Here is a 22019-nt window from a genome sequence, read left to right as displayed (position 1 = left end):
CAGCCCCTCCAAGGCTGCCCCATTTCCTGTCCCAGGAAGTGCTGTTTACACCTACCCTTCACTGTCCAGGGTGAGAACCCTGCTCCACAAATCCCGCTTCTTATCACCGACTTTAAAAACTTCAAGTGTGTTTTTCTCAAATTCAGATATGATGTCATCAGAGCATAGCAATAGCTGCAGATTTCAAGTCAAAAATTTTCAAGTGTACATGTCAGAAGACAGCAGAGACTGCAGCTTACTCCTAGGCCAGAGGACAGTGGAAAATTGCTAAAGACAGCTGTGACTTTTAGAGGGTACTGAACAGAAAGTGTTGGAAACCGAAGAGAGATAGAAATTTTAACCATCTTATTCAGTTTTTGATAGGTCGAGAGAACAAATAATTTGAATTGATGAGCCTGATATGGTATCTCATGTCTGTAATCCCAGTACTGAGGAGGCTGAGGCAGGAGGATTGCCATGAGTTTGAGGTCGTTGTGTGCTATACTGTGTATTTCAGGCCACCCTAGCTACACTGTGAGACATGTCTTAATAAACAAATGCAATTAAAGATATTTGTTTATGTGTGTGCCTTTTAGTGTATGTATGTGCCTGATGTGGAGGCCAAAGGTAAGTGTTGGACTCCCTGAAACTGGAGTTATGGGAGTTGTGAATTGCTGTATCAATGCTGGGGACGGAACCTGAGTCCTCTGCAAGAGCAGCGAATGCTTTTAACTGCTGAGCCATCTCTACAGCTCCAAAACGCAAGCTTTTTTTCTCTTCTTCTTTTTTTTTTTTTTTTTTTTTTTTTTTTTTTTGGTTTTTACGAGACAGGGTTTCTCTGTATTGTTTTGGAGGCTTTCGATCCAGTCTGGCCTCGAACTCACAGAGATCCGCCTCCCTCTGCCTTCCGAGTGCTGGGATTAAAGGCGTGTGCCACCAACGCCCGGCAGCACAAGCTTTTTAAAAAATTGTTTTTTAGCTCTGTGTAGGTGTATGCACTACATGTGAGTGTGGGTGCCTGCAAGAGGTCAGAGGCATCTGATCCCCTGTATCTGGAGTTACAGTTGTGAGCTACCTGAAGGGGGTGCTGGGAACTGAACCTGGGTCCTCTGGAAGAGCAGCAGGTTCTCTTAACCACAGAGTCACTGCTCCGTCCCCAAAACTCATTTTTAAAGGTTCATCCCATTTTTATTTGTGCATCTGTGTTTATATCTGTATGTGAATGCCCCCAAAGGCCTGGATTCACCTCTGGATCCCATGGAGTTGGAGTTACAGGTAGTTGTGAGCCTCCTACTGTGGACACTGGGAACCAACCCCAGTCCTTTGCAGGAGCAGCAAACACACTTAACTGCTGAACTATCTCACTAGCCACCTCCCATTTTTTAATTTAAAAATTTATACGTATTTATTTTGAGTATCCAGTGTTTGCATAGAGAGGTTAGATATCATTGCATGTATGTGGATGTCAGAAAGTGTCTTATAATAGTCTGTTTTCTCCTTCCAATATGTGGGCCCCAGGGATCAAATGCAAGTCATCAGACTTGATGGCATGCTCCTTGGCCCTCTGTGCTATCTCATTGGTCCAATTTTGAATTTTTTAATATAGTTAAAACTTGTTCCTTTTCTAGCACATCTGGGACACTCAAAGCTACCCATGTTACCTAGACTATAAAAAACCTCAGGCATTCCAAAATTTAGAGCCTATATAGTAAGTGTCCCCATCTCAACCAGTCATTGGTTGTTAATTACAAAGTTTAGTTAATAAAAAGTTTCAGAAGAAAAACATACTCAAAAATAGTGACAACTATTATGACCATGTAATAATAGAATTGAAGAAGCAAAGGTTTGCATATACATCTCTTCTCTGAGGCCAATTCATAGCTGTGTGGAATTTCATATTTAAAAACAAGTGAAGAAATCAAGGAAAGACAAAGGAATATGAGATGAGAATGAAGAACAACATCAGAAAAGCAAAACACACTGTTTTGTCCTGGCAGTGGTTCTTAGTTCTTTAGGAACAAAGGTGGGGAAGAGAGATTCTACTATTGTTTGAATGAGAAATGTCCCTCACAGGCTCATGTGCTTGAACACTTGGTCCCAGCAGGTGGCGCTGTTTGGGGAGGTTGGGAATTGGGTCCTTACTGAAGTGGGTTACTGAAGGAGGTAGGCATTTATTGTTATAGCTAGCCCTACTTCCTGTCTTTTGGCTTCCTTAAACGCCTACCTGTGAACAAGCAGCCCCAGGCCAGAGCTGAAAGCCACAGCCTTCTCTGCCATGCTGACTATACACACAAAGCCTTGAGTTCAAGCAAACCCTTAAGTTGCTTCTTGGAAGGTATTTGATCAGATAAGAAAATTAACTAATACACACATCATAATTTTAGTCTTGGGTAATCTTATTTCTAAAAATTAGACTTTTAGCTACAGATAATCAAAAACATTTTTAAGCTGGTAGTTTGGCAAACCATAATGGACAGATAAACTAGAGAAAGGTCACATAATAATGTCTGCCATTCTTCTGAACCCAGGGACAGATGGTGACACTTGCACCACTGCCCTAATCAGACTCGTGGTGATGCCACCCCTGTTGTGCAGACCTCTGAACATCTTCCTTGCCAAATGGGCAGTCATGGTTTTCTGCTTGTTCTTCTGATCATAACATCCAGAAATGCTCATCAGAGAACACTGGGGAATTTCAAGGAAGAAAATAAAATTAATTCATTGAAGTAAAGCTAATGAGGCTAACTGGAGGTCCTTCAGTATCTTTTTTCAAAGGGACTTTCTTGTGTAAAAGGTTGTATGATTTTTTCTCTCCAGTGGTGTGTGTGTGTATGCATGTGTGAGCATACTTGAGGCCTTATGTATACATAGGGTGCACTCTGGTTGCCTTTGTTAGCTTTAGTTACCAGCATGACAGCCTAGAATCACCTGAGAAGGGTGTCTCCTTTGAGGGATTGATTGCTCAGATCAGACTGGCCTGTAGGTGTCTTGATTGTTGGTGGAGGAGGAACCATCCCACTGTGGACGCCATCATTCCCTAGGCAGGTGGTCCTGGCCTGTGTAAGAAAGTTAGTGAGTATGGTCATGTGAGAGAGCCAGGAGGGTGCATTCCTCCACAGTCCCTCCCTTCAGGTCCCTGTCTTGAGTTCCTGTAGACTTCCCTCAATGATGGACTGTCAACTGTAAGTTACAAGTCAAATAGCCCCCTTTCCTAAGTTACTTTCTGTCAGTGTTTTACATAGCCACAGAGATGAAACCAGAATGGTGTTGAACTAGGAGGCAGTTTTCCCCAAGCTGTGGCTCTTTACCATTGTCTTCCCTGTTACTGCCTCAGTTTTTCCTCTATGAAATGGGAGCTGTGGGAGTCCATGGCTCCTGTTCCAGGGTGAGGCAAGTAAGTTGTCAAACAGCAGGTCAGTGCAAGCAGTAGGAGGCACTCAGCAGCACTGTTGTGTCCATGCGCTCAGGCAGACTTTTGAGAAAATCACAATGCTGGCCTTGTTTGGACCTGCTTTTTAAAGCTTTCTGTGTATTTCTGCATGGATCTTGCCTTTCCCCTGTGGTATTGATGCAGCTTGTTTGACTCTCTCCTGTGAACACCTGGACTGCTTCCTCATTTACTATTAAAAATAGCACTCTGATGCAAATCCTCACAGTTCAGCAGGAACTCAGGATTGCGTCCTTGGGCATCATCTGCAGGAGACGGACAGGATCAAAGGGTTCCCACGGTTTTATGGCTCTGGAACCCAAAGCTACACTGGCTTGCAGGAAATGCCCTGACCTATCTCTGCCACCTTGTCAGACATCACCGACTTCCACCTCTAAAGCTGGGAATCACCACAAAACACTTCAATAATTTGCAGGGGCAAAACTAGTTTTGGGAGGGATGGCTCAGCCAGTATTGTGTTTCTGGGGACCAGAGTATGATCCTCAGTTAATGTGTAAAATGCTGAGTGTAGTGGGACTTGGTATCCCAGCTCTGGGATGCAGAGCCAGGAGAGGATACTTGGTGCTCACTGGCCAGCTAGCGTAACCAATAGATGAGCTCCAGGCCCAGGAGAGATCCTGTCTCAGTCTGTGTGCCTAAGGTTATCCTCTGGCTCCTTGCAAACTTGTACAATGCATACCCCCATACTCCTGGATATGCACACGTGTGCACCTGTGCACAATTTTAAAAAATGGAATCTCATTGAGTGTGGTGATGCATGCCTTTAATCACAGCACTCAGGAGGTAGATGCAGGTAAATCTCTGTGAGTTTGAGGCCAGACTGGTCGACACAGAAAGTTCCAGGACAGCTAGGACTACATAGTGAAACCTTTTATCAAAAACCAAAACAAAACAAAAAAACCCAAACTAAAACAAAACATATTCAGTGAAGGAACACCCTTGATGTTCTTTAGCCCCATGTTGTATTCATTATCACTCCATTGTCCTCCATTGGTCCCTGTAATTGTGGGGAAGCCAACATAATAAGGTAAGCGTGTCATCCTCCTGAAAGTAATATTCCAGAGAGCAGTGAGAGGTGCAAACAGATATGCAGTGTGCAGTACATCTGACAGAGACACCTAAGACCCCTAAGAAGCCACACAAGGGATGGGTGGAGAAGGGGCCAAGTACCCTCCAGGAGGATAGTCAGGGGAGCCACCACCTCGACCTGAGTCAATAGAGGGAGTGAGCCATGCCTTTTCTGCAAAAGGCCACCACATGTGCAAAGACCCTGTGAATATGAGCTTGACACTCATGGGAGCAGCAAGGGGCCAGGGCTGGAGCAGATGAGCTGGGGGAGGTGTGGAACAGGGAGAGGAAGGTGGCAGGGGAGATGGGCCACAGGGCTGTGACTCAGACCTTCAGGAAGCACTGAAGGCTTGAGTAACAGTTGATAAGATCAGCATCCCTACGTTTTTTCTTACTTTTTATTCTGAGATAATTTTGGGCTTGAGAATGATCCAGGACAGTGTAGAGTTCCCCAGCTGCCCGCATAGTCTCAGGAAATTACATCACTGGGGCACATGATCGAAACCAGAAGATTGTCACCAGTAAGTGACAACTGAATCTCTGGCCTTATGCCATCCCACTGATAATGCGTTTTTCTCTTTTGTGATTCCCCCACTTCATACTGGTTTCACATTAGCCTTGTCTCCTGCCACCCGTGAAAGCTCTGTCTTTGTCTCTCGTGACCTTGGCATTTTGAGGAATGTCAGCTGTTGTGTACTGCCCCTTCACTCTGATGGGCTCTGTGATCAGATAGAAATTGTGAATTTGAGAGACATCAGACCAGGAGCTGCCATGTAGGTCCCAGGAGTGTATCAGAGGGTTGCTGGACTGTCATGTCTCTTCACTGGTCACTTTGACCTTGGCTGTCCCATGGAGGCTGCTGGGCTATAGACTTACCTCAGAAACCATCTTGTGGCAGATACCTCGGACACACAAATTTCCCTTTGCCAGGCTGGCCTGGGACTTCTGTAGGTCTCATGTATTTTAGATGTATTTGTGTTATGTGTATGGGTGTTTTGCCTGTATGTGTGTCTATGTGCCACCCCCGTGCCTGATGCTTGTAGAAACTAGACGAGGGGCATTGGATCCCCTGGAACTGGAGTTACAGGCAGTTGTGAGCTGCCATGTGGGTGTTGAGAACTGGATCCAGGTCAGTAAAAAGAGCTGGTGGTTTTAACCACTGAGTTGTCCCTCCTGTCCCCTCTGTGGGCCTTGCCTGTGAGATTCTTTCTGGAGTATTTGCTGAGCAGGTCATATGTTTCCCAGTATCTGGTATCTTGAGAATTGGGGTTCTCCCTCAGAGCTCTCTAACTACTTTCTCTGTATTTATTTATATCAGTGTAACATGTGAATATTTATTTTCTGGCAAGCACATCAACACTGTTACTCTTGACATTTGTTCTTTTGTTTAGATTTGGGTTTTATTATTGGGTTGCATATTCTCTTTGTCTGTGTGTATTGTAACTGCACATGTGGTATATGTACACAAGTGTAGAGGCTAAAAGAGGACATGGGGTGAGTGTCCTGCTCTCACTGTTTGCCTTGTCCTTTGGAGACAGAGTCTCTCCTGGTCCCTGGAGCTGGGCTGGTGGATAGCAAGGTCCTGTGGTTCCTCCTGCCTTCACCCACCGTAGCACTGGGTGTCACATAGTTGGCCAGCACTCCCAGCTTTCTGTGTGGATGCTGGGATCCAAAGTCAGGTCCTTATTTTAGTGTAGCAAGAGTTCCTACCATGGCTCCATCTCTCCAGCCCTGTGCTTTTGCTTTTGTTTTGAGAGAGAAGAGAGTGTCTTAGGTTCCCAGATGGGCCTCAAAATGAGGCCTCTGGTCTCCCTGCCTCCATCTCCCAAGTTCTGGTATGACAGGAGTGACCAGCTGTGCATTGTTTGTTTTTGTTGTTCAAATCCTGTGGCTTCAGCACCCAGGTCTCTTTAGGTCATTTTCTGATGACCCTGTTTTTTTTTCAGGGAGGGGGTTGTTTTTATAAGTGGGATCTTCTCTCCTGTTCCTGAATCTGCAGACTTACCTGAGATTTTCCCCATCCCAGTCCAAAACTCAGTTTTTATCCGAGGAGATCTGGCTCCTTGGATTGGAACCCAGTCCCCTAAATCCAAGCTTGCACTCCCCGCCCCCATGTGATTATCTCTGCTGTGGCAGAATGCTGCTGTGTGCCCACCATTTCTCCTCCTGTGTCCTTCCTGGATGTATTAATGCACACAAGGCCTCATCATGGCAGCTCAATCCCAGCTCCTCAAGACAAACATTCTCTACTACAGCATCTTCTTCCCACAGTGTGGATGGGTTCCCAGCATGAAGACTTGTTTGCTGGGGCCCAGCACACACATGGTAGTTTGGGGTTTACCACTTCTTCGGGAGTGGCCAGGAGGGTAGGCACCCCGTGTCTGTATAGCTTTTCTGTCACTAGCCTCACTGTGCTCTGCATTCCTGCTGTCCACAGCAGGCTTCCTGCCCTTGTCCCCTCCACCGTGGTGTGTCCCTATTGGGTGCGTGTCATGAGTTGCACTGGCATGGGGCTGGTGGTTCATCCTGGTGTCCCATCCTAAGTGGGTTCAGGGCTTGCTGATTTAGGGATATGAGGAAAGGAAGTGAGACATTCATGGTGAAGGTGCTCAGAACTGCATTTCACCTGCTTTCCACCCCTGGACACTCCTGGGTTCCTTGCTGCAGCTTGACCTTCATGTAGCTGTCACACATGAGTGTGTGCACATGCACATGTGTATATGTGTATATGTGTGTGTGCTCCTGCATCCCATGTGCATGATGTTCGTGCCTCATGCCCAAGGGGGTCAGAAGAGGGTGTCCCATCCCCTGGAACTATAGTTATAGATGGCTGTGAGCCCTGTGTGGGCTCCAAACCTTCATCCGTTGAGACAGCAATCAGTTCTCATACCTGCTGATCCATCTCCCCAGTTCCCTCTTATCAGGTTTTGTTGTGGTAAAATAAGCATAAGTTATTATCTTCACCTGCACTAGCTATTTCGTAGTTGCTATGAGCAAATGCCTGACAAGAAGCGACATAGAAGAGGAAGTTTTTGTGGTGGCTTGTGGTTTGAGGGTACAAAATCTGTCATGATAAGGAAGGTGTGGCTGCAGGAGCAGCTTGAGGTTGTGGCAGTGGAAGCCTGAGGCTGCTTGTTCACATCTTGGTGGACCTGCAGACAAAACAGGATGTTAGACCAGGATATAAATCTCAAGCCCCACCCCCAGTGGCTCATTCTCTTCAGTGAGTCTTCACCCCCTAAAGGATTCTAAATCTTCTCAAACACACAGCACTTACTGGGGATTGAGGGCATTTCATAATCTTACTATTGTAAGTTCTCAGCTGGGTGTTGTGACACACATTCAACACACTGCAAGCCACCCCAGTATCCAGCTCCAGAACTTTTGGTCTTCCAAACTGAAACCCTGACCCAATGAAAAGATGACTCCTCTCCTCAGCTCCCACTATCTCCTCATGCTTTCTGCCTCTGTCAATCTGACACTAGGGACCTTGTTCCAGTGTAGTCACAGTGTGTCTTTGTGTGACTGACTCAGTTCACCTGACAGTTATTTTCAAGGCTCCTTTGTTCTGTAGCATATGGCTGGGTTCTCATCCTTTGTAAGGACAACTCAGGTTGTTCTACACTGCATTGTCTGTGTGTTCATCTATCCAGCCCTCCCCCACTTAAGTTGCTTTTGTCAAAGTATTTTATCACAGGGACAGGAAACAAAACTCAGATGCCAAGCATCTTTGCATGTGCTTACTGACCGTCTGTGTATCAGTCGGTAGGATGAATATATAGTCAATTTTGGCCATGTTTAAAATCAGCTGTTTTATTTTGAGATTGAATGTTAGTCTGTTTATTTCAGATACTAAGCCCTTATCAGATAGGTGATCTGAAAATCTCCCATTTTGTTGATATGACCTTTTGCCACGTGGCATTTGTTTACATTTTCATGAAGTCTGATGGTCTGTTTTTCCTTTAGTGGCTCAAGCCTTTGGTGTCCTATAAAGGAAATCATTGCTAAATCCAGTATCTTGAATCCTTTGTTCTAGGCTTCCTTCTCAGGGTTTGGCAGTTTTAGTCCTTACATGTAAGGTTATGGTGTGAGGTATAAGAGTCCAGCTTTCTTCTTTTGCATGTGGAGTCCCAGTTTGGCCAGCACCACCTGTCAAGGAGACATTGGCTTTGCTTTATTTATTTTACTTGATTAATAGATGACTTATGTTGCTTTATTGAAATCTACCATGTTCTATTTCGTGATTGGGTATGTGCATTCCCCTTTATGGGGCAATTAGGTTTTTCTAATGTGTGCCTTAGAAGAAAGATAACTTTGGACAGTGTAAGTTTGTATTTAATGTTTATCTGCAGTGTTTGGACAGTGTTACAGAAGTTTAGGTGTGTATCTGTAAGGAGATAACACTGTTACAAAAAGAAGCCTTATAGGCACTCATTTGGGAGTCTGGGCTCTTCAGGGCATCCTTGAAGACTGACTGCCCTGGGGATCTGAAGCAGCTTGGGGCTGAGTGTCCACACAGGAATGGCAGTGGGTCCTGGGATACACATCCTGTGTGTTAGGCAGAGGAAGAAGATGGCTGCCGAGGCAAGTAAGTGGACTCCACAGAGTGAGAGTTGAGGCATTTCCAGAGAGCCCTGGGGGCCCAGGAGGATGGCCCTGGCCTTCCCGGCTTCCAGCAGAGGCTGATATACTAGAGAGGGGGCAAGGGTTTTAAGGAGAAAGACCATCATTTCTCTGGTTTCCCACAGGGCTCGAGAAGGGCTGAGCGTGAGCCATGAAAGCAGAGCTGCAGTGGGGAGAGGGTCGTGGAGGAAGGCACACAACATCAGTGACTGGGAGCCATGGTCCCTGAGGAGTTCAAGCAGCAGTCTGGGAAGCTTCTAACTGGGGACTGGGGGGTTCCTGAGAAGGGACTGCCCTTGTACTGTGGGAAACATAGCTCGGAGGACAGAGTAACCATCAAAGGTTTTTATTTTTATTTTGTTGTTGTTGTTTGTGTGTGTGTGTGTGTGTGTGTGTGTGTGTGTGTGTATGTGTGTGTGTATGTGCACGCACATGCCAGTGTAATGAGCATTCTTCCCACTAGCCTGGTCCCAGAGCCCCATCAGTCCCAAATGAACATGCAGTATACTATATTAATTATGAAGCTGTTGGCTATTTGCTATGGTTTCTTATTGGCTAGTTTTGACTTAATTATTAACCCATAACTGCTAATCTGAGTATTTCCACGTGGTCTTCTCTTACCAGAGAAAGGGTCCTGATCTCTTACTCTTCTGGGGTCCTACATGGTAACTGACTATGCCTCCATTTCCCAGAATCCTCCACCTCTCCTAGTCCCACCTATCTTGCTTCCCTATTTGCCAACAGTGCTTTATTCATCAACCAATAAGACAAACATGCACATAGGAGACCATTCCCCATCAGACCAGAGGTTGACATCAGTATTGACTATCACTTGCCACCTTATTTTTGAGACAGGGTTTCTCATGAACCTGGAGCTCTCCCATTCAGCTTGATTAGATGTCCAGGGAGCCCTAGAATTCCACCTGTCTATGCCTTCCCAGTGCTAGGATTACAGGCATACAGGGCCATTCCTGGATTTTTACATGGATGCTCTGGGTTTGAATTTAGGTCCTCAACCTTGTGCAGCAAGAGCTTTATACCCTGAGTCACATTCTCATCCTCAAAGGTTTTTATTTTAATAGCATGTGTTCACTAACTTGGCTTGGAGAATGTGATTGATGAGAGTCCAAAGCCCCAAAGCCCCTATGCCAGTTATAGCCTTTCCTCTATTCCATGTTTAGGATCAGAGTCTCTGCTGCTTAGGATTCCTAGTCTGACAAATACTGTCCTCTAGCCCAAACTGGTCTGCAGCAGGAAGGCTGGGTCCCCTGAGCACGGGGGTCAGTGACCTGAGGAGGAGACTTTGTCCTCAGCCTAAGGGAGACCAGGTCCTGTGCAGAAGATGTGACTAGCTATTCTAGACACCAGGCAGGAAGTAGCAGTTCCAACTCATATAAAGGGGGTGACATGGAGAGCTCCCACATGTCATAGAGATGGTGGCATTTCTGCCTCACCATTTCTTTTTCTTTAGCCCCTTGCATTGTCAGCTGATGTCTCTGGGTCTTCAAGAGACAGGGAAAAAAGGGGGGCCCTGAAAGAAGGGAGCTTAGCAGCTACTGACTGAGCCCAAGGTGGCGGGCATAGGCAGGGGTGCTGGAGAGTCCTGAGGAAGGTGGCATAGGGTAGGCTTTGGGGGTTCCAAGAGACAGCCACTGCAGTGTGCTCTCTGACCCATCCCAATACCCCACACTGTGGCTGATGGGTTTCCTCCAGTCTTTATGGTTGGTGCCCACAGAGGTAAGATGCTACCTGGTTGTACCACCCTCCTTCTCACTTGCAGTTCTCTGGGATGCAGGCTATGTGCTCCATTGGATGACAGCCATCTGCAGAGCCTGCCAGGCTCCGCTGGGCTTCGTTGGCCTATGAGAATCTTGGGCCTTCTGCCTGGCTTCCTCTGACCCTGTTATGAGGGGCTGTCCTCACCCATGCCCAGGGCCTTTACAAATGCAGCTAATTCTGTCTGGAGCACCTGTCTCCAGGTCTTCTGACACAGCTTCAATATTGCTACCCAATGAGACCACCTGGCCTACCACTCATATGACCTCTCTTGTTCTCTGTGGCCTACCATTCATGGTGACCTTGCCTTCCCTGACCCTCTGGTCACTGTGGCCTCACCTTGAGTTTTTCCTATCATCTTATTTGTTACTTTTCATTCCCTCCTAGTTTCCCCGTGTCTGTGTTGTCTATTGTTGTATCTCTGGAGCCTGCCTTGTGCATACAGTAGGTGCTTTCTAGGTGGGCACAGCTAGGGTGCATCAAGGCTTGAGTTTCCCATGGGCCCTTAAGAAGGGGTGGGACCATGTCTGGCAGGTAGGGTTAAGTCCACGACTTTCCTTCTAAAGCCACAGCACTACCAGAAGACACCATGAAGTGAAAACATGATACTAATTGACATGTGTCTCTAAAACCTTCCAGGAGCTAGAAGAGCTTGGCCAGGCCCAGCCATCCCCTGTGTGCAACCTCTGTATAGGCAGGACCCTCTGTAGCTAAACCCTGGGCTCTCCATGGCCTGGGAAGTCTGGGTGCTGGGTAAGTATCATTTAGTCCACTGGCCATGGGGCCCTGTGGCCAGAGCTCCCGTGTAGAATGAGGATATTCAGCCCAAAAGAGCTTTTCCCCTGGTGGCTGTCACTAAGTCACTGCCCCATTCCTGCCCTGGAGACCAGTCACTCCCTCCTGCCAGACCCACCAGCCACCCCTCACTTTGAAGGCTTAGTGTCTAAGAGTGGCCCTGTGAAGGGTCAGTCAGGCAAGCTTTTGGAAGCCCACAGAGCCTCAGTGTCAGGGAGGAGGCCCAGAGGTGTGGCATGCCTGACCTCACCCTCAGCTCAGTTCAGGGAGAGAGCTGAGGCCCTTGAAGGATACTTGGGTTTCCCTGGGGGAGGGCACAGGTCAGAGCTGAACGTAGTAGCCGAGGAAGAGCCTCAGGAAGTTAAGTCTGTCCTGACCAGCCAGAGGAGGAGGAAGTGGGATGGCTTCCTGAGAGGAGCCTCCAGAGGCTCCTCTGGGTCTTAACCCAGTGTGATGACAGAAAACTTCATGGTCAGCATCTGCCTTGTGCCAGAGTCATGCCACTCAGTGAAGCCAGCCCCTCCTTACAGAGTCACCTGGGTTCCAGGTCCTTAAAACTTCACAGTTCTGCCCCAAGGCTGTGACCTTGGGTACTGTGTATATCTAGCCTGCTGGGGGCACAAAAGACCTTTGACTGCTCGTGGCCTTCCTCCAGTCCCTGGGTGTTCGTGTTTGACGCTGTCATTTGGAGCCTAGAGGTGTGGCCACTGACCTCTAGCATGTGGCCTAGGCATGCTCATTGCTGGTCCCATTCCTCCTCCTTAGGGCTCTGCCAGGTCCCTTCCTCTGCCTTAGTGCCCACCAAACCAACTGCCATGTTCAACCCTTGAGAGTAAGCTGACAGCCCAGTGAGTTCTTGGTCCCCTAGAAGCAACACTGCCAGGGTCCTAGCGGAGGAACCATGGCTGGGTTGGGTGGCTGGTGAGAGCAGAGGGCTGGAATGGGGCAGCAGCAAGGGGTGATGGGGCTGATACAGGACACTAGATGATGTCTAGGGAGCCCCACAGTCCCTAGTAACCGATAGCTCTCACTTGGCCTGGCCTGTGAGTGGAGGGGCAGGCAGGTAGGTAGGACTATGGGTATGGCCTGGTTGGCTCCCAGGGATCAGGGGTATCAGTGACTGTGCAGAGAGCACCTCAGTGTTGGACTTGAGAGATAGCGGAAGATAAGTGGTGTTTCCATGATGGGTGGCCAGGGAAACTATGTCTGGTGCCTTTCATTTGACATTTGTGATCCCCAATATCCTGTCCCTCCCCATCCTCTACCATGACCCCTCATATCTCTGTCATCCATCCCTGTAGCCCTATATTCATATCACTAATCCCTGAACCCTGTTCACTGTCCTCTCGTATTTCCATGGGGAAGCCTTGTCCACGTGGAATGTTGCATGGCCCACTACATGAGACTTACAGAGGCACTCTCCAACCCAGTACCCAAGCCTTCTGTCTTGTAGTTAATGATGCAGATATCTGCCAAGAGCTCAAGCCTTTCCTGTGCCCCAGAAGAACAGTCTCAATGATGAGATGCTGCCCGGGGCTATGTGCTTGGTGAGGCTGCGCTGAAGTGAATGTGACCAACTTGTTTTGTCATCAGAGGCTTTTCTTGGCCCAAGTCACTTGGGCAACCAGAGTAGGGCTCTGGGAGGTGGGGTCTCAGGAGGCTGAGGTCCCTAGCTCAGGGAGAGACCTGTGGTTTCTCTGAGGCCTCCAGCCTGATTGACTCTGGTGAGAGGGAGGGTCTCTCAAGGAGAGAACCACTGAGCTGAGTGGGTTAGAGGCCATCAGGCATGACTGCAGGGACCCAGGATGTTCCCTCTTAGTCCCAGTATGTGACTCCAGGACACCTCTGACCAGGGCACCAAGATCACTCACACAACATCAAGGTCAGGGTCTGTCAAGTGGAAGTGATAGGTATGTCTCCCAGTGCCCAGGAGTAGTAAGTCACCTGTGTCCAGCACATGCACTTGGTCCTCACACATGCGCTTACCAGGAGGGGCAGAAGCTGCCCCTGAGATATGATCTGTTCATTCTCTGGTCTTCCTTCCTGAGCTTGTGACTCCCCACATCAGGGTTGAATGTTCCACCAAAGCTGGGTGGACACTGAGTGTGCACGGTTCTGACCTGCTAGAGCCTCCTGCCAGGTTATCTGCTCCAACACAAGCCTTGTTGGGCTTTGGAGCAGCAGCATGAGGGCTATGAGCAGGAAACTTTGCTTCTGCAGCCTCCATTTTGTCACCCATGAAAGAGGCAGCCCAATGTCCACTCCTCATATTGACGGCTTGCATAAATGGGGTGTCTGAGCTCATTGTAACGAATCCTCTCCCAGGACAGCAGGACTGGCGAAGCTACATTCTGAAGATGGTTGAGAGCTCCACTTGGCTCCCATTTCCAGTCTTGAGGTCATGTTACCCGCCCCACCACCACCCAGGAGCCTCAGTACTGGTCTTCTGGATTCTGCTGGTTGGGTGAAGTATACCTTAGGATGAACTCTGCTCCAAGCCTGTCCATCTTCAGCAGTGGAGCTCTACTCCAGTGACCCAGGCCGAGGTTTTGAGACAAGAGTTAGATGCAATCCGTACTTTGGCTGGCATTAGAGTATTTAGGTACATTCTTTCCCCCAGCTGATCTCAGGGCTCAGTTTCTCTAGGTAGAGCAAAGACTAGACCCTGGGTTCCATACAGTCACACTAAGCACACTACCCAGTGACTTCTGTGGGGTCACCACTACTATGATGTCCCCTCTGAGGCTTTACAAAGTAGCTCTGTGGAGTTGGGTGGTCTGCAGCTCAATTGCTCCCTGGGCCTGATTTGGGTCCTTGTGGCTGTTTCTCTTCTGTGTAACCTATTGCAGGCTGCCAATGTTTGGTGACCCTGTTTTCTCTCACTGGCGCCCTCTGCTGTCAGCATATCTGAGTGTCACTTTAACTCTTGCATAGGTAAAATTTCAGGTCCCATGATCAATGAAGTCCTTCTGGGGTTATGGGGGTTCCAGCAGGAAGCAGATCTGCATTGAGGGTGCAGATCAGGAGATCCACTCACCTAATCTGTCCTAATGGAGCACAGTGATCCTCTCTAGCTCACGTCCTTTCGTCAGTCTCCGCCTCTGGGAAGCCCTCCACCACCTTGCCTTGGGGGTAGGGCCTTGTCTAGCTGGAAGCATTGCCTGTTCTAGGTCTGTGAGCCTCCTGTGTTAGGAACCACCCCATACCACCTTGTCCACCCACACTGCACTCTTCCAGCTGGTCAGAGGGTGGCAGTGTCCAAGCCCTACAGAGACAACTGTGGCTGCCTGTTCCTGGAGGGAGAGGTAGGTTACCCCTGACCACCTTATCAATTCTCTGGCCTTGGGTCACTCCATATGCAAAATTCAGTTCTCCCTTGTTGATGCCACACTGTTTGGGTCACTTCATTGAAGGTTTGTACCAGAGAAGACAGTAAGACCTAAACAAGCTTCTGCTAGGATGCTGGCCACAAGCCCTTGATGACATCTTGTGGGGACTCTGCGGTCTCAGCGCCCAGGGTTATTGATGCCACTATTAGATGGTGTGACTGGGATTGGGTTCCATGGAACAAGGGGGTTGATCTGATGACAGTACCCCCCCCCCTTTACTGGGCACAGACAGATGCTGAGCCGCATGGATGTCTTTCTACTCCTTTGTGGGGAAACGGAGGCTCAGAAATTGTACAATAGCTTGGTGGATAGGATTCCTTAAAAGCTCTGGAATAAGGCCCAGAAGATAGCGAGAAAGACTTAAGCTTGATGTAATGAGGGAATTTCCCAAGTAAGGGTGAGCTATGAGAATGTAGTAGACATATGCAGGTGTCTGCAGGGATGTGTCAACCCAGTGAACTAACTGCCACTCCTGAGTAGGCAGTGCCCACTTTCTTCCAGAGAGGCCTGAGCCAGATGAGCCTGCTGGGCCAGACTGTGCCTGCATGTGATACCACTTCTTGCTGGAGAACCATGGGTGTCTTCAGCTGACAAGTCCATGACAAGCGTGAGCCACGCAGGCCTGTCCCCACCACACATTCTAAATATAGTCTCGAAGGCATCTTATCATCGGGCCTGGGGGATCAAGGCTGGGTGTGGCCAACGGCCCAGGGACACAACACTCTCGTACTGACTAACCCTGGTCTCCTCAGGTCCCTAGAGGAGTGGCAATGTCCTCATATTCACAGGCCACTGATTCTCTCCTGAATTCTGGGCCCTGGGGCTATGGCATAGACCACTGCCTTCCACCAGGCCTACTGACTGACTTTGCCTTCCCCTTCCCTGGCTCCTGGCTCCCCCATGGGGGTGGCTTCCCCTGGAGGCTTTGAGATGGGTGGATGGAGACCTATGCTGTGTGCCCTTTTCTCATGACTGCTGAGTGCTGTAGGACTTTGGGAAGGGCACAAACCCTCTCTGATATTCCATTTTCAATCCTTCAAATAAAGGGCAAACCACCTTTGGGTACCTACTGAGTTTACAGGAAAACATGGATTCCTCGTTGGCTCATTTCCACCTTCCCGTATCTGAGGTCCCTGGTTCATATCCTATAGGGCCACTGTGGCCTGTACACGTGCTCCTCAGAGGACCCAGATCTGCTGGCAAGCTGCACTGTTTACCAGCTGAATTCTTGAGTCTTGGCTCCACATGATGCCATCCAGCTGGGGTAGCCCCAGGGGATCTTACAAGTCTGAGAGCCTGCTACTCCAGGGTAGGTGCTGTCATTTGTGTTCTCCATAGGAGTCATGTATGTCTGATCAAGCAGTAGATCCTGCTGGGCTTCAGATCTTCAGACACACACTCTCCACCAGACCATTGCAGACTTTCTCTGAGATAGAGATCAATGCATTGTCCACCATAGGTTCCCCAAGCCACTGATACAGCCACTAGCCCAGAGGGGCTGCAATGTTTCCAGCTCTTTTCTTCAACTCAGCCTCCATGCTATGATCACATTATCTGAGCACACCTCCCCCCATCCCCATCCTATCCCTCTAGTGCTCCGAAAAGGTTTGCGTGAGTGTGTGCGTGGTGGGGGGAGTCAGAGGTCAACCTCAACCAGTCCCTTTTCAGTTGTCAATCTTGATTTTTTGGGTCTTTTTGTTGGCCTGAGGTTATCTGCCCACTGATCCCCAGGGACATGCCTGTCTCTGCCTCTCCAGTGCTGGGATTACAGGCACATGTCACCATGCCCATCTTGCACATGTCACCATGCCCAGCTTTTTAAACTTGGGCTCTGAGGGTCAGACTCAGGTCATCATGCTGTGGGCCAAGTACTTTCCTGATGTCTCTAGTCTCCAAAAATGTTTCAAGTGATAGTGCACATGGTTGGTTAACCCTTTGTCAAGGATGATCTTTGTCAGCATTCTAATCCAGGAAAGAAGGACCAAGATGCTCCCTGAGAGGCATATTGGTGACAGCAGGGTGACTTTCTTGACTATTTTTGGGGACTCTGCTGAAATAAGTTTAGGGTTCTGAGTGCTGGGGTACACTAAGAGGCGAACTGTGACCTAGGCTTGGGGATGCTGCCTTATTGGCCATGTGACTTGGTAGGGACTAAGCTTCTGTGGGTCCCACTTGGTGGTGCTACTGGGAGGGGAAGCCCAATGTCAGGTGTTGCTCTGGGTGCTGGGGCACACTGGGTCCTGGGCAGAGACTCCAAAATGGAAACCACATATTCCTGTTGTTAGTTAGCATTCCAGTTGAATGAAGGGTGGCCATGGAGTTGCAATGACTCTCATTGGTGGCCTGGTGGCCTCTACCTGAGCAGCCCTCAGAGGGGCAAATGTGGGACACCTGAACAATCAGGCTCTGCGCTTAGCCATGTGTATGACACTGTTCTACTGCCATCCCTTACACCTGGCAACTGGAGACAGGCCCCATCTGCTCATGACCTGTGCTGATGGCTTGGCAGGTGCAGGCTCACCCCTGTGTTTTGCACTGACCCAATTCAGAGGTTGTGAAGAGCTTGGCTGAGCTGGAGAGGCAGAAGGGGCAGCTAAACTAGCTGGAAGAGGGTCTGAGACTTCTCAGCTTAATAGTTACTCAGTCAGTGAAGGACTGTGTGTGTGTGTGTGTGTGTGTGTGTGTGTGTGTGTGTGTGTGTGTGTGTGTGTTTGCTGACTGACTGAGCAACTGTTAAGCTGGGCTTTCTGAAGGAGTGCCAGCCAATGGGCCCCTGCTGGGCACTAAGGGCTTCTCTGCCAATAAGGGAGGTTTTCCAGCCATCAATGGGCTGGAGGGAGCCAGACATAGATAGATACCTGGGAAGGAGGGACCTTCACTTCTCAGGACTCTAAGATGCCTGAGGATGCTGCCTGAGGAGCAAGGTGTACTGGGGTGCTCTGGGGGTTTCTACCCCATGACCCTGCAGGAAGTGTGTGGGCAGAGGGCTTAGGGGCTCTGCAGAGTCAGGTGGACGTTTTGCTCTTCTGGGGTTTCTGGACCAGATCCTGGAGAGAGTATCAGCTGGTGCTGGTATGGCAAGGCAGAGCTCAGTGCTGGGATGGAGTTAATCTACAGGAGCTGCATTTGCCAGATCAGCACATTTATGGACTCCTGAGACAATGTGTTGGAAATCTTACCTCCCAGCTGGGAAGGTCACCACAGATGGCATTTCCTACTATTTCCTACTGTTTTAATGCAACGAACTATGTCCTGAGCCAGGCCTTGAAAGATCTAGAGCCAGTCTGATCTCAGGGAGTAGACAGTGGCTGGCCCAGAAGAATCTCAGGCCTGGGAGTCCTGTACATAGGCAAAGGCACCAGACTGAGGCCAGGCCCCTCCGTGAGGCTGGCAGGGACTGACCTTGCATTATAGGGATGAGCTGTGGGGGTGCACAGTTTGTCTCTGGAGAGCTCCAGATCATGGTGGCTTGATGGTGTCCTGATGTAGATTAAACGATAACCCCAAAGCCACCCCCCAAAGCTGGTGTGGCCTCATGTAGAAAAAGCTCTTACCATTGAGGGTGTAAGAGGGAGTCCACCATCATGGGATGTCTGGAATACCCAAAACCAGGGTCAACTGTCTTCCCAGGAGGTGTTCAATGGGATCTGAGAGAAAAGGAGGTGGCCATTCAGATAGAGGAAGTGAGATAGCCCAGGACAGCATGTGCCTCTCCCATTCTGAGCATTGTGGACCCAAATGGCCAGACTGAGCTTACTGTCCATGTGACCCTGTGTGTGTCCTATGCAGTGTTTATCTTGTTGCCCCCAATTCAGAGACTTCTGAAGATGCATAGCTTGAGATAAGCCATCACCTATGACTCTTCACCCTGGGACTCCTTTTACTCAAGGCTTAGATAAGGGAAATTATGCCCAACCTCTGGCACATATTGAGCCTTCAGCATGCATTGACATATGTCCCTTCAGGAGATGGCCTGGCCCAGGCTCTACTCTGAACAGCACATAGGAAGGGCTGTTATGAGGAAATAAATGGCAGTCTTGGAGTCTTCCAATGCCTGCTAACTCTATACAACTGACATTTGCTGTTGGTACCATTATGTGCTAATCTTTCCTGGGATAGCCCTAAATCTACTGTCCCCTCTAGAAGTTCAGTATCCTGGGACATGTCCACATCCAACTTAAAGCCAGGTAGCTGGGAGTTCAGGAGTGAGCGTGGTTGGTGGGCAGTGAGTGAGTAGGGTCTCACTCTAGGCTTCCCTTCCCAGGAAGCATATGTGAGGGATAGATTGGAATCTTTCCAAGTAACTCCCTAGCACACACCCCTAGACAGGACTTGGGACTCATATACCGGAATTTAGTCTGTGAGTGTTATATTTGCTCATGGGTACCTTAGGATTTTAGTTCAGCCCAAGAAGCCCACTGAGCACTTATTGGCCTGTGGGGAGCTGTCTCCAGGGGGCCTTTGAATGTTGATAACTTCACTTATAGCCCATGGCCTGTGTGCTTGGCCTGCTCACATTCCATTGTCAAAGCCATTTGTTTGGTTTTCTTTCTTTTAATTTGTATGTGCATGTGTGCATGCATGCATGGGTGCACCCATAGAGGCCAAACAAGGGTATCTGATTCCCTGAAGCCAGAGTCAAAGGCAGCTGTGAGCCACCCATGGCTCATGGGTGTTGGGAAACGAAACTCTGGTCCTCTAGGAGAGCAGCAAGTGCTTTTAGTCATGGAGCCATCTCTCCAGCCCATGGTTTTCTTTCTTAAATCTATTTTAGCCACGGTGAAACACAGCTGACTGTGTCTGTGTGCTTACGTCAGAAGGGTATAGCTCACTCACAGAATGCAGCTGTTCCTATCTCCAGAACTTTCTTTTTTTAGATCGAAACTGTTCCGAGCCCCTGGCCTCCCATTCTGCCTCCTGTCTCGGTAGATCTGGTAACTCCAGGGGCCTCTGAAGAGAAGTATCCTAAAGTGCGTGTCCTCTCATTCCTGGCTTATCTTAGCAAGTGTCCTCAAGGTCCACCCGTTCCTAGTGACCTTTTGTGTATGACATTTCTACTAACAACACTTTCAGGACACTTTATACTATTATCATGTATGCAGATATAATGACTCAAAGTCTCCTGAGATGTTTCAGTGTTACATTTTAGGCCCTGGAAATGTGACGGTGGCTAGGCTGAAGGTCACTCTCTCTGGAACAGACCCTCTGCTATTTGCATGTATAGAGCATAGCCCTTCTCAATGGAATGATGAGGGGTTGAGGGCTGGGGACAGCATCACTATCAGGCCTATGCCTGAGTGGGTCTGGTGCCCAGGGTTCTAGGCCCAGTCCTGGCCTCTCATAGATCAGTTATTGGTCTGAGACTTGGTATGTATGGAGGAGATCTCTGAGTCATAGCCCCGATTTACCATAGCTGATCTGTGCATGCCTCCATCACTGATCCTTATACCCCTATGCCTCCTGCTGGGGCAGCCATGTGGTGCTGGCTGGATGCCATGTTCTGTGTTCCCAGGGCACCTGGGCACAGAGATATTAAGTGATGTCCGATAAGGCATTGGACGTCCCTCAGGGCTGGGCTGCGGTCACGGCTGATGAGTTTGATTTAGAGCAAGTGGAAGAAGCAGGCTATTGTTCCTAAGAGCCTCCTGTTTTAGACCCTGCACAGCGAACTCTCTTAGGAACATGTGAGTTTGTGTTGAGACACAGGCATTTTCCGGGGCCTTAGTTTGCCTTGCTCCTAGTGGGTGAAGTGGAGAGGGCATTTTATGACAGCCTGACCTTGGGGTTCTGGGGTATGCAGGTAGGGTGGAGGGATGGTGGTTGATCTATAGAAGCAGGAAGTGGGTGGGCAGCTGGCCTGTGAGCTCCCCAAAGGCAGAGACCCTTGGTGCGGCCTCTCTGAGGCTCCCAGCCCCACCCAGGACAGGAACAGATAAAGTAGCAAATAAGATAATACTCATTTTATCAGGAGTAGATAAAAAATAAACTATGCTGTATAACCCTTTCTCAGGCAGCACAATGTGTTCAAATATTTGAAGAACTGTTTAGCTTTCGGAATACTCGAGGATAAAAGGCAGCCAGCATGTGGGGGCAGGTTGCCACCATTGTCCCCAACCTCAAGGTTCCCGGGCAGGTCAGCATGGGCTAGCTGTGGTAGGTAAGTTGCCTAGCCCCTGCCACTCTCCTGGGTCACCAGGTGGTTTTTTTCCTGCACTGGGAACTTAGCTATTCTGCACCTCTACCCCGGGATTGGTCTGTGTGTCCAAGGCCTTCCCTACTGCTAGGTGGGGGTAGTCAGAGAGTAGGGGGCCTTCAAAACAGTCTCCTTGTTTTTGATACCTCCTTCCAGGCTGTTGGAATTTCCACCCACAGGCTGCAGCTGCAGCTGCTGCCCTCCTGAGGCCCTGAGCCTCCTGAAGATGTGGGCAGAATGCTCTGTGGCAGTCATCCCTCCTTCCGTGGCTCCTTTTCTACACACAAGCTCGCCGATTCTCAAGTGCTGTAGCTATTGTAGTCCATCTTTGAGTCAAGGCTACCTTACAGGGTTTAAAATGCTAAGTTGTCACCCTAACAGTGAAAGAGTCGAAATTCCATTAAGAGATATATCATTGTCACCTCCATGGTTCAACCTGTGTGACCTAAGCAGCCTCAGGAACCTCAGTTTCCCATCTGAAATAGCAGCTAGATTGCAGCATGGTAACACTGTGACCTGTCAGATTCTCGTGGGACTGGTGTTACTCTCTGTCAAGCCCTGACCAGGTGATAAGTGCATGGACCTAGCCGTATAGTGCCCTGAGAGACTCTCTTGACATGGGTGCTTAAGGTGCTTGGGTTTTTTTTTGTCATGTGTGGAGGCACCAGGAGTTTGGGATAAATAAAGACCTTGGGATAAAGTCACCACTTCACTCCTAGGTGTTGAGCCCCTGAGAGGTGTGCATGGT

At 48.9% G+C, this 22019-nt stretch overlaps 1 protein-coding gene and 1 long non-coding RNA gene across 9 annotated transcripts in view; one reads left to right on the top strand and one right to left on the bottom strand.

Moving 5' to 3' along the window:
• Kcnq1 (potassium voltage-gated channel subfamily Q member 1) overlaps nt 1-22019 on the top strand; it is a 318938-nt gene that overhangs the window by 19357 nt on the left and 277562 nt on the right. The gene's annotated exons all lie outside the window — the stretch shown is intronic.
• Nucleotides 2355-21517, bottom strand: LOC121141988. Its single transcript, XR_005878994.1, has 3 exons — nt 18633-21517; nt 7460-8644; nt 2355-3035 (listed from the first exon to the last, which is right to left on the bottom strand). It is a non-coding gene; the product is annotated as an uncharacterized LOC121141988 (long non-coding RNA).

This window comes from Mesocricetus auratus, unplaced genomic scaffold (genome assembly GCF_017639785.1).
Source record: "Mesocricetus auratus isolate SY011 unplaced genomic scaffold, BCM_Maur_2.0 Super-Scaffold_4256, whole genome shotgun sequence".
Classification (NCBI taxonomy): domain Eukaryota; kingdom Metazoa; phylum Chordata; class Mammalia; order Rodentia; family Cricetidae; genus Mesocricetus; species Mesocricetus auratus.
The sequence above is the reverse complement of the archived record's forward strand: the minus strand, read 5'-3'. Positions and strand labels throughout refer to the sequence as shown.